At 43.0% G+C, this 15,308-nt stretch overlaps 1 long non-coding RNA gene across 1 annotated transcript in view; it reads right to left on the bottom strand.

The window, feature by feature from the left end:
- Window positions 1-11,181: 11,181 nt before the first annotated feature.
- Window positions 11,182-15,308, bottom strand: part of LOC115088017 — a 133,956-nt gene continuing 129,829 nt past the window's right edge. Inside the window, exon 4 of the long non-coding RNA XR_003855690.1 lies at window positions 11,182-11,316. This is a non-coding gene — a long non-coding RNA (uncharacterized LOC115088017). The remainder of the gene's footprint in view (window positions 11,317-15,308) is intronic.

Below are 15,308 nucleotides of genomic sequence, written 5' to 3' on the forward strand. Positions count from 1 at the left end.
TTTCTATAGTTTGTGGTATCTTTATTCTGTATTTGGTGAAAATCTGTCTATGTTCTGCATGTATGACTGAAGTGATGCATTTATAATAACTTGTAGGGCTCTATAGAAACCTGGCTTGCTCTATTTTCCTAATAGGAGGTGTATTGGAGTTTTAGGGCCTGGTATAATATTTACAATGTCGTGTTTTCACAGGTAGAGTTATTATTGTTTGAGTGCTGGTAAATAGTGCTGTTTTGGTATGGGAGGTTTACAATAATCATAATACAGTTTATTCATGACTTTCTGAGGGCCAAGCCCACACCTAAGAAACATGACAATGAGCATAAATCCATTTCAAGTGTCATGTTTACTTTTTTCTGCAGGTTTTTCTAGTTGGCACACACTAACAGTAGTGCATGTAAATATAAGATTTATTTATTTATTTATTTATTTATAACTTTTATATACCGGCATTCGTAAAAAAACATCATGTCGGTTTACAGACAACTGAGAAAGGAAATTACAATGATAGATGGAGGAAGGATAGGAAGTTAAATATACATGTTATACGTGATATTTTTACCTCTAAAGACTGTTCTTTGAATGCCCCTTTTCATATAAAAATATTATAAATGCATAATTTTATTTGTGTGTAGGGAGGGTGTGCCCAGGGAAGGGGGGGGGGGGGGCAGCAGGTTGTAAGTTTCACATAGGGCAGCTAGTAACCTTGCACTGGCCCTGTCTGCATCATATCTCCCCTGCATATTCTTTCTTCCAGGGTACACATATTTTGATCTTTCAGCCTCTCCTCATAAGTCTTCTAATACAGACCCCACATTATATTGGTCGCCCTTCTCTGGACCACCTCCATACTACGCCTATCCTTTTTGAGATAAGGTCTCCAAAACTGAATATAATACTCCAGGTGAGACTTCACCAGAGAGCTGTAGAAAGGCATTCTCTCCTCCTTTTTCTTACTTGTTATTCCTCTCTCTATGCAGTCCAGCATCCTTCTGGCTTTAGCTACCATCTTGTCACATTGCTTCACTGCCTTCAGATCGCCAGACACTATCATCCCAAGGTTCCTCTACTGGTCTGGCACATTAGTCTTTTGCCCTCCCATTGAATACACTTCTTTTGCATTACTGCATCTCAGATACATGACTCTGCACTTCTTGGCACTGAATCCTAGTAGACAAATTTTCAACTACTCTTCATGCTTTCTTAAATCACCTTTCATTTCTCTCTAATCCTGTAGGGGTGTCCACTCTATTGCAGATCTTAGTATCATCCACAAACAGACAAACTTTACCTTCTATCCCTTCCGCAATGTCACTCACAAAGATATTGAACAGAACCAGACCCAAAACTGATCCTTGAGGCACTCCACTTAACATTGTTCTCGCTTCAGAGTAGGTTCCATTTGCCATTACACACTGTCTCCTGTCAGTCAACCAGTTCTTAATCCACTTCCCTACCTTGGAACCCATTCCCAAGCTTCTCATTTTATTCATGAACGTCCTATGTAGAACTGTATAAAAAGCTTTGCTGAAATCCAAGTAAATCACATCAAATGCTCTTCACCCAATCGAAAAAAAATCAATCAGATTTGTTCTGACAGGACCTTCCCCTGGTGAATCCATGCTGTCTCAGGTGGATTATAGAAAGTTCACTATCCTTTCCTTCTGCAGAGTTTCCATTTATTTTCCCACCACTGAGGTGAAGATAACCAGCTTGTAGTTTCCAGTCTCCTCTCTGCTACTGTTCTTGTGAAGTGGGACAACAATCATTCTTCTCCAATATTGTGGCACCATGCCTTGTTTCAGGGATCTATTGAACAGTTCTTTCAACAGACCCACCAGCAAATGTTTGAGCTCCCTTAGCATCCTGGGATGTACTTTCTCTGCCCCTAAGGCCTTGTCCACTTTCAGTTTTCCTAGTTCTTCCCATCTTGTCAGTCAGCAATATTCCTTCTCCAGGGCAACACCGAACCAAAGTATTTGTTTAATATTTCAGCTATTTCTCTGTCTTTCTCCACACATCGTCCCTTTTCACCTTTCAATTTTATTATACCACTTCGGGCCTTCCTCCATATTCTTATATATCTGAAAATATTTTGTCACTTTGTTTATCTCTTTAGCAATCCTTTCTTCTGCCTAACCTTTTGCTTTCCTGATTTCTTTCTTTGTCTCTCTCAATTCCTCCAGGTAGTCTTCCCTGATTTCCTCTTTTTGGGATCCTTTGTACTTTTGAATGCTGTTCTTTTTGCCTTTATTTTCTCATCCATCTCCTTTGAGAATCAGATCGGTTTCTTTTTCTTCGTTCTTTTGTTTAATTTTCTAACATATAGATTTGTTGAGTTTTAAATAGCTCCTTTTAATTTAGCCCATGTTGTTCCACCTCACCCATTTTCTCCCAGTCTTCTAGTTCTTCCTCCAGGTATGCCTCCATTTTGATAAAGTAGATATTTTTTAGATTAAAAACTTGGATCTTCATGTGACTTCTCTTTGTCCTGGCTGTGACATCATACATATTATCTGATGACTACTGGTGCTCAGGTGAGAAATTACCTGGACATTAGAGGCATTATCCCATTAGTGAGCATGAGGTCAAGTATCACACCATTCCTCATAGATTCCATTACCATTTGTCTGAGCAGAGCTCCTTGAAGGGCATCTACTATCTCTCCACTTCCTGTAGATTCTGCAGAAGGGATACTCTGATTCACATCTGGCAGATTCAAATCTCCAATAAGGAACACCTCTCCCTTCTTTACCACCATTTGGATGTCTTCTACCAGATCTCTGTCCAGTTCTGTTTGAATTGGAGTCTTGTAGACCATACCCTGGTTCTGATTTTCCTAAGGAATGCATTAATCATTGGGAACTACAAGTCCCTGTATTTAATGGGATAAAACCCAGGCTTGATCAACCTGTCTTGAAAATCTGGAGACAGTTGGCAACCCTAGCACCGAGCAAAGTGTGAGAGAGGTTCTTATAGGGCTGGCCTTACTGCATCATGCAGCATTCAAGGTGATTGCTAGAATGGGTTTGAACTTGGCTCATTGAGGACCCCTGTTGGTGGGAGTGCTGCCTTGCGGCCAGATTTGTGACAGTCACTCAGAGTGCTGAAATATATTAATGCGTACTCTCATGTTTTATTATTAGATATGTGAGGAGATAAATGTCATCTTCATCAGAGCACCAATATGCTATTTGTTCTGTTCTTTTCAGGAGGGTAAATGAGTTGGCAGCAGTTAATTGCAATCTAACTTCTATATCCTTGTCTAAATGTGGTTAATGTCAAATATGTACATCGCAGCACTATTCTTTCTCTCAGCAAGAATTAGAAATCAGAAAAAAATGTATTCTGATACTTAATGTTTAAAGGGATAGTTTTCTAATTGCCTTCACTGGTGCAAAGTTCATGGTTACTTTTTACTCATGGGCTTTGTCCCAGTTTTCAAATTGAAAAGTACCCATGTATTTTCATTTTCAAAATTATCTCAGGAAAAGTGCGGGTGCACAGACACACACACACACACACACACACACACACATTTATAGCTGCTAATTTATGCAGGTAATTTCCCCCCCCCCCTAAAAAAAATACATGCATACTTTTAAAAATTAGAAGTATGCAATTTGAGCGAATCCCCTCTCCGGCTCCGCCCCTCCACCCAGGAAGCCTTTTCTCATTGCGAGTAAAGTTATGCATGTAGTGGCACTACAGCCAGGGCAGTTTTCAAATAGTCCAATTCCGTGGGTAAAACATTTTTTTTGCTGGTGGCAATGGTTTTCAAAATTACCCTCCCTATAATAGAAACATAGAAACATGACAGCAGAAAAAGACCATTTGGCCCATCCAGTCTGCCCATCTGTCCAATTAATTTAGCATTATAATTCTCATCACTTCCTTAGAGATCCCCTGCATTTATCCCATGATTGCTTGAATTCAGATATTGTTTTTGTCTCCACCACTTCTACTGGGAGGCTGTTCCATGCATCCATCACCCTCTCTGTAAAGAAATGTTTCCTAAGATTACTCCTGAGTCTACCCCCTTTCAACCAAAGATGGAGTAGTTTAATAAGGTCTGGAAAAAGGTGATATAGCTTCACAGTGTCCATTTATGCATGCCAGTTGAGAAATACTGAGCCACATGTAGCTCTAGCTCCGGGAGCGGGCTTGTACTCCGGTGGGGCCATAAAATAATTTGTTGGTCTCTTTGGGGCTGGAACCATGGCTAACTGAACCACAGTCTCTTTTCTCCCTAAGATGTGAGTTCTTTATTGCATAGGGGAAATGTTTCCTTTCAGGGTCCTGATTGCTAAGGGCCCTGAAAGGCTGGTTTTCATATTCTTTATAACCCTGGAAGAGGGGTACACACACACTATGGGCTATAAGTGCCAAAAATCACTCCAGATTCTGAGTAATATCCAAATATAAAGTTTACTGATAGATAAGCAGTTTTGAAATGGCACAAACAACTTGGTCCTTAGCACCACAGGAAAGTGACGTCACAACAGTTTTTTTTATTTATTTATTTATTTTATTTATTGTTTTTGTTATACTGAGTTTCATGATAGGCATCACATCAACCCGGTTTACAAATAACAAGGAGTGTAAAGCATAACGTAACGTAAAAAACAATATTTTCAATAAGAACCTTGAACTTTAAATACAGTGAATCAGAAAAAGGGAGAGGGAAAGTTACAAAAAACAAGGAAAATAAACTTGGGATGGAAGGGGAGAAATTGAACAGCACAATATTTACATTTCAGCCTATTGATACATTAGAATAGCAAGTGAAAAAATAAGACTATGAAACGGTACATAGGTAATCAAATGAATAAATATGACACAGTTGTGAATGGTAATAGTATGATAAATATTCAGCAGGAATTAGTGAGAGAGGGTTTGAGGTTGGTTGATTCGTGTTTACATTCCATTATTGCATACGAGTTAGTGCTAGTGAGAGGAGGTTTTATTCAAGGCTTGGAAATGCTTTTTTGAAAAGCCAAGTTTTTAGTCTTTTCCTAAATGTTAAAGAGCATGGCTCTTGTCTCAAATCAGGTGGGATCGAGTTCCAGAGAGCTGGACCTGCTGATGAGAAGGCTCTGAGACTCAAGGATTTATGTTGGTAGGTTTTGGCCTTTGGAATTTGGAGTGACTCTTTGTAGTGTTCCCTGATAGGCCTGGCGGAGGTGAATTTTTTAAGTGGTATTTGTAGGTCGAGTTGCGTGTGTTGGTTGATAGTTTTGTAAATGATGTTAATGGTTTTGTACATGATTCTATAGTGGATCGGAAGCCAATGGAGGTTTTTGAGAATAGGTGAAATGTGGTCAATTTTCCTGGAATTTGTAAGGACTCTGGCTGCAGAGTTCTGAACCATTTGTAAAGGTTTGGTGTAAGAAGCTGGGAGGCCTAATAGTAATGAGTTGCAATAATCTAGTTTGGAAAAGATTATTGCTTGCAAGATTGTTCTGAAGTCCTGAGTGTGAAACAGCGGTTTTATTCTTTTCAGGATATGTAATTTGTAGAAGCAATCTTTGGTGGTTTGGTTAATGAATGTTTTGAGGTTGAGACGATTGTCTAGGATGGCTCCTAAGTCTCTTACGTGGGTTGTTTGAAGGATTGTGGGTGGTTTAGGAAGTGTGTTATTGTTTTCCGGTGATATGAGCAGGAATTCTGTTTTCGAAGCATTGAGTACAAGGTTTAGACTGTTGAGGAGAAGTTTAATTTCTAATAGGCAACTGTCCCAGTATTCCATTGTTTTTGAGATTGATTCTTTTATAGGGATTACGATCTGTACGTCATCTGCAAAAAGGAAATGTTTCAGGCTTAATTTTGTAAGTAGTTGGCAGAGTGGTAGCAGGTAGACATTGAAAAGGGTGGGTGAAAGTGATGATCCTTGCGGCACTCCTCTATTAGAAGGGTGGTATTGGGATTCTTTATTATGAATTTTGACTCTGTATCCTCTGTTTTCTAGAAATGTTTTGAACCAGTTTAGTGTGGCACCTGTTAAACCAATGTTTGCCAGCTGTTTTAGAAGAAGGGCGTGGTTGACGGTGTCAAAGGCCGCCGAGAAGTCAAGGAGGATTAGTAAATATGCTTGGCCTTTATCAATACCAGAGAGTAGGTAGTCCATGAGTGAAATTAGTAGCGTTTCGGTGCTTGCGGCTTTGCGAAAACCATATTGGTTTGGGGACAGAATACTGTGGTCCTCTAGGTAGTTGGATAGTTGGGTGTTTACCAGTTTTTCCATGATTTTAGCTATAAATGGTAGGTTGGAAATAGGGCGGAAGTTGTTGGGATCACATGCATTTAGATTTGGTTTTTTTAGCAGTGGCTTGATTGAGGCAGTTTTTAGGTCATCTGGGTAGATGCCATGTGATAAGGAGCAGTTTATAATATCTGCTAGGGTTTTTGCTATTGTGTCCGGGATAAGAAGAAGCATTTTGGTAGGGATTTGATCTAATGGGTGTGATGACGGTTTCATTCTTTTTAATACATTTTGTATCTCTGTGATTGTGATGGGTTCAAAGGCATTAAGCTGGATGTCTTTATTTTGGGGAAGATATGTGTTATCTGGAGACGTAGTGTTTGGAATCAGCTGATTAAGGAGATCCAATATTTTTTTGTTAAAATGAAGAGCCAATTCGTCTGCTTTAGTCTGGGCTTGTTCGGGTGGTATATCTGGAGTGATAGGTTTAGTGAGGCTGGAAACGAAGGCGAATAGAGCTTTTGAGTCAAAGCTGAGATGATGAACCTTTCGGGCATAGTAGTCTCTTTTGATTTTCAATGTGGTACTTTTGTAAAGATGGAGTGATCGTTTGTAATCAGAGAGTGAGGCTGGTGAAGGGGCTTTGCGCCATTTTCTTTCTTTTTGCCGAAGTAATTGTTTGAGTTTTCGTAGTTCATCATTATACCAGGGATGTCGTTTGGATGTATTAGCAGACCTTGTTTTGGTTGTCAGTGGGCAGAGAGTGTTTGCTATAGATTTTGTTATTTTGGACCAGGATTGGAGGGCAGCGTTAGGGGTAGATACTTCAATGAGTGGTAGATTCGAGGTTAGAGCTTTACTTAGATGTTCCGAGTTGCAAGGTTTTCTGTATAGGAAAGAGGGTCTTGAGTTGAGTTTGGAGTCTGATCGAGGTAAGGAAAAGCTGGTGGAGATTAGAGAGTGATCTGACCATGGGACTTTTTTGCAATTTGGTTGTTTTGTAAGAGAAATACCAGTGTTTGTAAAGAGTAGATCGAGCGTGTGGCCTGCTTTGTGGGTGGGTTTATTGATTTGTTGTCTGAATCCCATCGCTGACAGTGCGGTGAGGAGGGCTTCACAGTTTGTAGAGAGGGGAACTTTGTCAACATGTAAATTGAAGTCACCCAGGATTATAGCAGGGGAGTCAAGATTGAGATGCAGAGTTATGGTTTCGATGATAGGAGAGGAGTCTGACTCTAGTAAGCCTGGAGGGGCGTAGACTAGCAGGATTTGGAGTTGTTCTGATTTGAACAATCCTAGTTCTAGTTTAGTTACTGTACTGATGGGGTGGTGTGAGAACCTTAAGGATTTTTTTGCAGCTAGGAAGATACCCCCTCCTCTTTTTTTTTGTCTTGGGATGGAGAAGAAATCGTAAGTCTGCGTTGGTAATTGGTTAATGAGTGTGATGTCCGTGGATTTGAGCCATGTTTCTGTTATGGCGCAAACGTCTGGGGTTGTGTCCTGCAGTATGTCGTTGAGTATAAGAGTTTTGTTGGTGAGAGATTGGGCGTTGAATAGGATTATGGTGAATAGGGTGAGGCCTAGTAACTGTGTAGTGGGGGAAATCATGATTGGGATGAGTGATTTGTAGGTGCGTGGTCGGTAGTACATTATTGTTCAGGTTGGATCGGTGCTGGATGAGTGCTACTGGAGCTTGGATGTGCTGCTAGAGACTGGATGTGTGCTTCTGTAGCCTGGATGAGTGCTGCTAGAGATTGGATGCGTGCCTCTGGAGACTGGATGAGTGTTGCAGGAGACTGGATGAGTGCTGCAGGAGACTGGATGAGTGCCTCTGGAGACTGGATGAGTGCTGCAGGAGACTGGATGAGTGCTGCAGGAGATTGGATGAGTGCTGCTGGATGAGTGCCTCTGGGGACTGGATGAGTGCTGCAGGAGACTGGTTGAGTGCCTCTGGAGACTGGATGAGTGCCGCTGGAGACTGGATGAGTGCTGCAGGAGATTGGATGAGTGCTGCAGGAGACTGGATGAGTGCTGCTGGATGAGTGCCTCTGAGGACTGGATGAGTGCTGCAGGAGATTGGATGAGTGCTGCAGGAGACTGGTTGAGTGCTGCAGGAGATTGGATGAGTGCTGCAGGAGATTGGATGAGTGCTGCTGGATGAGTGCCTCTGGGGACTGGATGAGTGCTGCAGGAGATTGGATGAGTGCTGCAGGAGACTGGTTGAGTGCCTCTGGAGACTGGATGAGTGCTGCAGGAGACTGGATGAGTGCTGCTGGATGAGTGCCTCTGAGGACTGGATGAGTGCTGCAGGAGATTGGATGAGTGCTGCAGGAGACTGGTTGAGTGCTGCTGGAGACTGGATGAGTGCCGCAGGAGACTGGATGAGTGCTGCAGGAGACTGGATGAATGCTTCTGGAGACTGGATGGGTGGATGTGTGATCGCTGGATGGATGGATAAGGGTGGGTAATGGCTCTTGCTCTGGGACGCTCCAAGGGGCGCGCTAAGGGGCAAGCCCCTTAGGTCGCGCTCCTTTGGGCGCGCGACGCCTGTGGGAGGTGCGGTAATTTAAAGGCCTTTGTTGAGCCCTCTGATAGGCCTAGAGCCTCTCAGGGGCTCTAGGCCTATCAGAGTTCTAACAGTTCTCTCAATCTGTGCAGGAACATTTCTTACAGGGTATCTCTGCCCTCCAGAGTTTGGAAAAGTGATGGCCTTATGCTAACAAGGTACCCTTTTAGTTTAGTAGGGTTTTCCCTCCATCCCTGGATAACAAAAGGCAAAACCAGACTTATTTATTTATTTTTATATACCGACATTCAAACTAGTATATAACATCGGTTTACAAAAAATAATCAGGGATGTTTTCAAGCAATGAACATGATTGGTTACATAGGTACCTTACTAGAGAATCTTAAGGTAGTACATAAAAATAACATCGGTGATAGTGTATATGGGGATGGATTGATTTGGTGTGATAAACGTTTTTGATTTTAGCAAACTTAAGTGAAAAGGGAGGTAACACATTATAAACAGGAGACATTTAACTTAGAACTGTTCAAGTGGTACACTTGACACAGAGTTGCAATTTACCTCTCTCTCGCTAGGGGTTAAGACACCGGGTGGGCATCTTCATAGATGTCAAGAAAAGTTCTTACTTACAGTTTGATTAATTCCTTGCTCTTTTACTTGTCCTCTGGATCGCAGATGGTGTTCCTCTCACGTAGGAAGGATCAGTCAAACTCTTCCTCTTGATTTCAAAGCAAAGTCTTTCCCCTTCCAAATTAAGTTACCACCAGAAGATCCTGGCACCGGGTCACCACCTCCACTGTCCTCTTTTGAAGATTTAGAGGGGCTGGTCTTCCCTAACCTATGAAGCCCCAAACCCGGGGTTCCCTAGGTCCTGAGCCCAGGAGGTGCACAAGGTTCCACCAGGCTTCCTACAAATCAGGATATAAAAATCATGGAAAACAACCCAGAGGGAAATCCCAAGCAAACAGAGAGTGATCTGGAAGGAATACCTTCCCTGCCTTGATCAGGATCCCCTGGCTGAGTAAGCCTGGTTCCCTTGACTGGGCCTGAAAAGCCAATGGGGAAAAAAAAAGGCTCCTACTACCTCCTAATCTTAGCAAAACCAAAAGGCACTGCCTCCAGACTCACCCTAGGGAGCTGCTTAAAACCTTCAGGGGGATGACCATCACAGGACCCTCAAGAGGAGGGGCTGTTTTTGTATGGTATTTTCCCCCTCTCTAATCTATATGTTCTATCTGGAATATGCACATGTCCGAGGCCTACTGGTAACATGACCATAGGGTCCGTTACACACAATATTCTAGATTTATAGTAGGTATATTAAAAAGCCCCATTCTGTGAGGTATTTTCTCCCTTGTGTAAAGTATGATCCTTAATTGATAAATGCAATAAGTTGGTGTAGTGGACCCTACGGTCATACTGGGTTCTCCTGTACTAGCTAGTCAGTGAAGGTTAGTCTGAAAGGGGAGGCACCATTCAAATACAGGCCCTCCCTTTGACGGTGCTGGAGAGGCCACTCCCTTGGACAGATTTTATTGCAGCGCTCTGCCAAGAGCTCTGGGGGCCGTGTGAGTTGATTTTTTAAGTTAGTTGAGGTATAAAGGAGCTTTTGCCTTGGTTTGGCGTTTTGGGCCTACGTGAAAACTTCAGCAAACCCTGCTGATAGTCCAAGAGTTGGATCGGGGATCTGCCTTTCCTATCCACTCCCTGGTGGGTAAGGTTTGCATCCAGGGAATATTTTGGGCTTAAAAAAACCCCTTTAATTTGTAGGAAGCTTGGAGAGACCCTGTGCACCACCTGGACTCTGGGAACGGGGAACCCGGTTTTTGGGGCTGCCCAGGCTAGGGAAGACCTGCCCCTCTTCACCCTCAATGAGGATGGAGGAAGGTGATGACCTGGTGCCAGGGCCTTCTGGGGGTAACTTCATTTTTGGGAAGAAAAACTTGCTTTGAAAAGATCTGAGAGGAAGTGTTTAGCTGCCCCTCTTCTTGCCCATCCAAGGGACATTCGAGCTGCTCCAGGGATCTAAGTACCAAGAGTGCCTAAGAGAATTTCTGACGGTGAGTAACAAACTAATTGAGAACACCGAGGACACCACACACAGGAGTCTTCATCCCTGGGGAGAGAAAGTATCCGAGCTCTCTATGCAGAGACACGTCAGTTACAGGGTTTTTTTTTAACCAGTTTGGAAGGGGTTTCCTGCCCACCAAGGGATTTCTTGCCCACCTGGGAGCTCTATTTTTACACACCTTGGAGGGTAGACGTTCCCTTGCCTGGTTTTAAGATATTCCTGCACAGACAGAGTAAAGAGATTGTGAAAAAAAGGATTACAAGAGATAATTTTGTGGTGTTTCCGTTTAATTTATTGGTGCCATAATCCAACAGTGATTTCAATAGTAAAGATTTTGATTTTGGACACTAGCCAAGTGACTCCTGAGTATTTCTTTATCAACTACTGCACTCACCATGAGGACAAGTCCCCTCTCCCAAGGGAAAATCCGAAGTAAAAGAGCTGTGTATAAAGGACACGCCTGTTACTCTGGGCCAGGAAAGTAGAACTTTCCCCCACCAGCAAAGGATCCTGACCCTGGGGAAAAGGGAAATATGTTAGAGTTAGCCAGGAGTAAATCCAGCCCTGAACCAACAATAAAAACTTTTATGGCCCCACCGGAGCATGAGATAATCATACAAATAAAACATTTGCTTTTTCAAATCTTTAAGGGGGCAACTATATTTGACAAAGAAAATCATAAATTATCCATGCATCATCTATAATGTATAGAGTTTTAGGAATCTGTTTTCATTTCATTATTCCATAATCATAACTGAGTTATTTCCTTGGGATTGGTAAGGCACAGAGTTCCCTACAAATTTGCTTCTTTTTGCTTAATAACATTTGGCACAACTGGGGCTGGAAATTCTAATTACATTTTCCATTGTTTTTAATTGGGGAAAGATTAGCACCCTGCAGACTCTGAGGTCTTGTATCTCTGAAGAGTGTCATTTGGCACCAGATGCTTCCTCGTTAGCAGCCTGCTGCTCATTATGCTTCCCCTCTTACAGTCTGTTAAGAGGCTACATCTGGCTCTAGGAGGAGAATTATAGGATTAGTTTATAAAGTGTTGAGTATATAACTTGATAACCAACAAGGTCATCCCATTACCAGAAAATAAACTAGCTTGAGGCACTAAAATCATGTGAACTGGCATGCAATGCAGGATGAGGTTTGGTTATTTTTTTTTAATAATTTATTGTATATTTATTAGTATATATAATTTTGAAGCCCTATAGCAAAGAATTTTGGTTACTCTTAGTCTACTTGAATATGTAGAAATAAGGGTCAACAAACAAGCTATAGATGATACCTTTGCACTGTACTAACTCAATACAACTATAACTTGTTTTCAAGAGCTATGCATCCTTCATCTGTACCATTTAAACCCAGAGTAATTGTACTGTTTTCACATTGAGATGATGAAGGGAGCAAAGCTTGTGAAAGCTAGTCACAGATATAATAAGTTAGTCCAATAAAAGATATTACCTACAACTTGTTTGAAAGCCTATGACAAAAGAACATTCAGGGTCCCTACCTGGAAACTCTCCCGTTCATGCCATCCAGACTGATATATATTCGTGATTGATTAAGTTAAGCGTGACTATACTTTTTCAGATTGAATGCCCAAACTGTTTTACAAATCTGACTTGCCATTTTATGGAATACCATGTTGCAATTGTTTTGCCTATATTTTCACATTTGTGCACAATTATGATCCAATATTCACTAGCACGATGAATGGACAAGTTATCCGGTTAAAATTAGCTGGATATCTTACCTCGGAAATTCAGTGCAGCATTGCTAATTAGGAACTCTGCTGAATATAGCCAGTTAGCCAAAGAAACTTACCCAACTAACTTGAGCACTGTTCTCCGGCACAACCAGACTTTGCAGGATATGTTACCCCCGCTAACTCTAAATATCGGAGTTACCAGATAACTTATCATGCTAACTTAACTCCACCCAAGAACATCCCCAGAACATCTTCAAGTTATTTCTATAAGGTTTATTGGACTAATTACTTAACCAGATAACTTGGAGATGATCAGAGCATGGGAATTTTAAAAGGCTGCGATCTGTCCAGCTAAGTCCTGAATTTAGCCAAACAAACCATTTGAATATTGCCCTCTCATGTTCTTGTGCAGTCTCTCTCTCTCTCTCCAGAACTATCCTGCTTACACATAGGGGTAGATTTTCAAAGGGTTGCGTGCGTAAGGGTAAGGATTAGGTCAGATGCGTAAGGGTAAGGGTAAGGATTAGGTCAGATGAGCAATCAATGAAAATATTGAGTATATAAGAGTAGCTTAGAGCAGGGGTACACAAACGGGAGACATGAACGAGCTTCCAGGGGCTTCCAGCAGCAGTGAGCTGCATGGAAAAGGCATCTGTGACTGACAGAAGAAAACCTACCCCTGCCTCCCCCTGTGCGTGCCGAGCCTATCTTGCATAGGCTCGGCGGCGTGCACAAGCCCTGGGACGCGCATAAGTCCCGGGGCTTGAAAAAATGGGCGTTCTGGGGGCGGGACCGTGGGCGGGGTGCCTGCCCGGGGGCGTTCCGGGGGCAGGACCGAGGCCTCTGGAACAGCCACTGGGCTGGGGGTGGAGAGCTGGCATGCGCAAGTTATGCCTGCCCAGAGATAGGCGTAACTTCTTCAATAAAGGTCAGGGGGGATTTAGTTAGGGCTGGGGGGCGGGTTAGATAGGGGAAGGGAGGGGAAGGTGCGGGGGGGGGGGGGTGTGGAAGGAAAGTTCCCTCCAAGGCCGCTCTGATTTCGGAACGGCCTTGGAGGGAACGGAGGCAGGTTGCTCGGCTCGGCGCGCACAAGTTGCACAATTGTGCCAGGTTACGCGAAGAAATCTACACCCGTGCGCATGTTAAAAATCTGGCCCATAGGGTTTAAATTAGCACAAGTCTGAAAAAGCTTCAACCCTGACATTGACGATTCATACTCCAGCTCACAAGTTTCAAATTTGTGCTAATTTAACCCCTTTTAGTGTCTGTTATCCAAAGCTTAATTTCAAGTGGAACAACCCAGAATGGCATTCTGCCACCTTTTTTTCTGGTATCCAAGGAAGTGGAATAGAGCCAGTGATGTAAATCAATTTTGGTCTTCCTGCAGAAACAGAGCAGAGCTGGCAGTATAAATCAGTTCCAACTCCCGTGCAGAAACAGAGCAGAGCTGATGATGGCATGTATCATTTCCGACTCCCTAGACCCCAGAGAAAGTAAAGTAGAGTGTGTTGTAGTTGCTTACCCTGAGATGGGGGTAGCCATATGGCCTTTATTTTTGTGCAATTTCTTGGCACAGTTGAGGAGACCTTGAGGGATAATCGCCAAGGTCAAAGAGACACAAAGTGAATGCTTATCAGCCCCTCTGCTTCTGTCGCTACTGGGTGTCATCTTCCTAGCCAGGTTTCTACTTTCTGTGCTGGCTTTCCAGGTCCCTCCACCTCTGGCAACCATACTAGGGGAGGGGAAAGGGGCAAGAAAGTGAGTGAGACGATGATGGAGAAGGTGGGAGAATGAATAGAGGGATAAGAGGAAAGCATGAATGTGTTAGAGTGAGTGAGGAGATTGGAGGGAGGGGAGAGTGAGTGAGTGGATGTGGAGGTGCTAAAAACATAAGAATATAAGAACGTAAGAAATTTCATGCTGGGTCAGACCAAGGGTCCATCAAGCCCTGCATCCTGTTTCCAACAGAGGCAAAACCAGGCCACAAGAAACTGGCAATTACCCAAACACTAAGAAGATCCCATGCTACTGATGCAATTAATAGCAGTGACTATTCCCTAAGTAAACTTGATTAATAGCAGTTAATGGACTTCTCCTCCAAGAACTTATCCAAACCTTTTTTGAACCCAGCTATACTAACTGCACTGACCATGTCCTCTGGCAACAAATTCCAGAGCTTAATTGTGCGTTGAGTGAAAAAGAATGAGTGAAGGGATTGGTGGGGCTGTGGGTTGTATAGGGATCAAAGTTGTAGGGTGTGAGTGAAGGGATCCGAGGGACTGTGAGGTTTGGTGAGATAAGAGTAGGGGGCAGTCTATGAGTAAGGGAATTGGGGGGGGGGGGGGCAGGAAAAGAGTGAATAAGGAAAGAGAAAGGAATAGGAGAGTGTGTGGTGGGGGAGGGAGAGACTGAGTGAGGAAAGTACATGATGCTGCTTCCTTATTTCCTCCCCTGAGAAAGCAAAGAAAGCATACAATGTTGAATTCCAGATCCTTCCCTACCCGATATGAAGAGGCTGAGAAGAGCAAGTAGTGCATGCCAGTCTGCCTTTACCCCAAGGCAGAGGATAGCCAGCTGATTTCAGCTCAGAGAGGATGCATGTGCTTTACTGGCCAAGGAGGAAGAGAAGAGTTGCTAGAAAGGATAATTTTTCAGGAATGGGGAATTAGTGACCTTTAGAGGCTGGGGTATAGGGGCTCGAGAACCACCATGAACTCGGGGTGAGACTTGAAGGATCTAGAACCACTGGGGAGGGAAGGAATACTGGAGGAATCACGGGGGGAGGGTGGGG

The sequence above is a fragment of the Rhinatrema bivittatum genome, chromosome 3, assembly GCF_901001135.1.
Source record: "Rhinatrema bivittatum chromosome 3, aRhiBiv1.1, whole genome shotgun sequence".
NCBI classification, from domain to species: Eukaryota; Metazoa; Chordata; class Amphibia; order Gymnophiona; family Rhinatrematidae; genus Rhinatrema; species Rhinatrema bivittatum.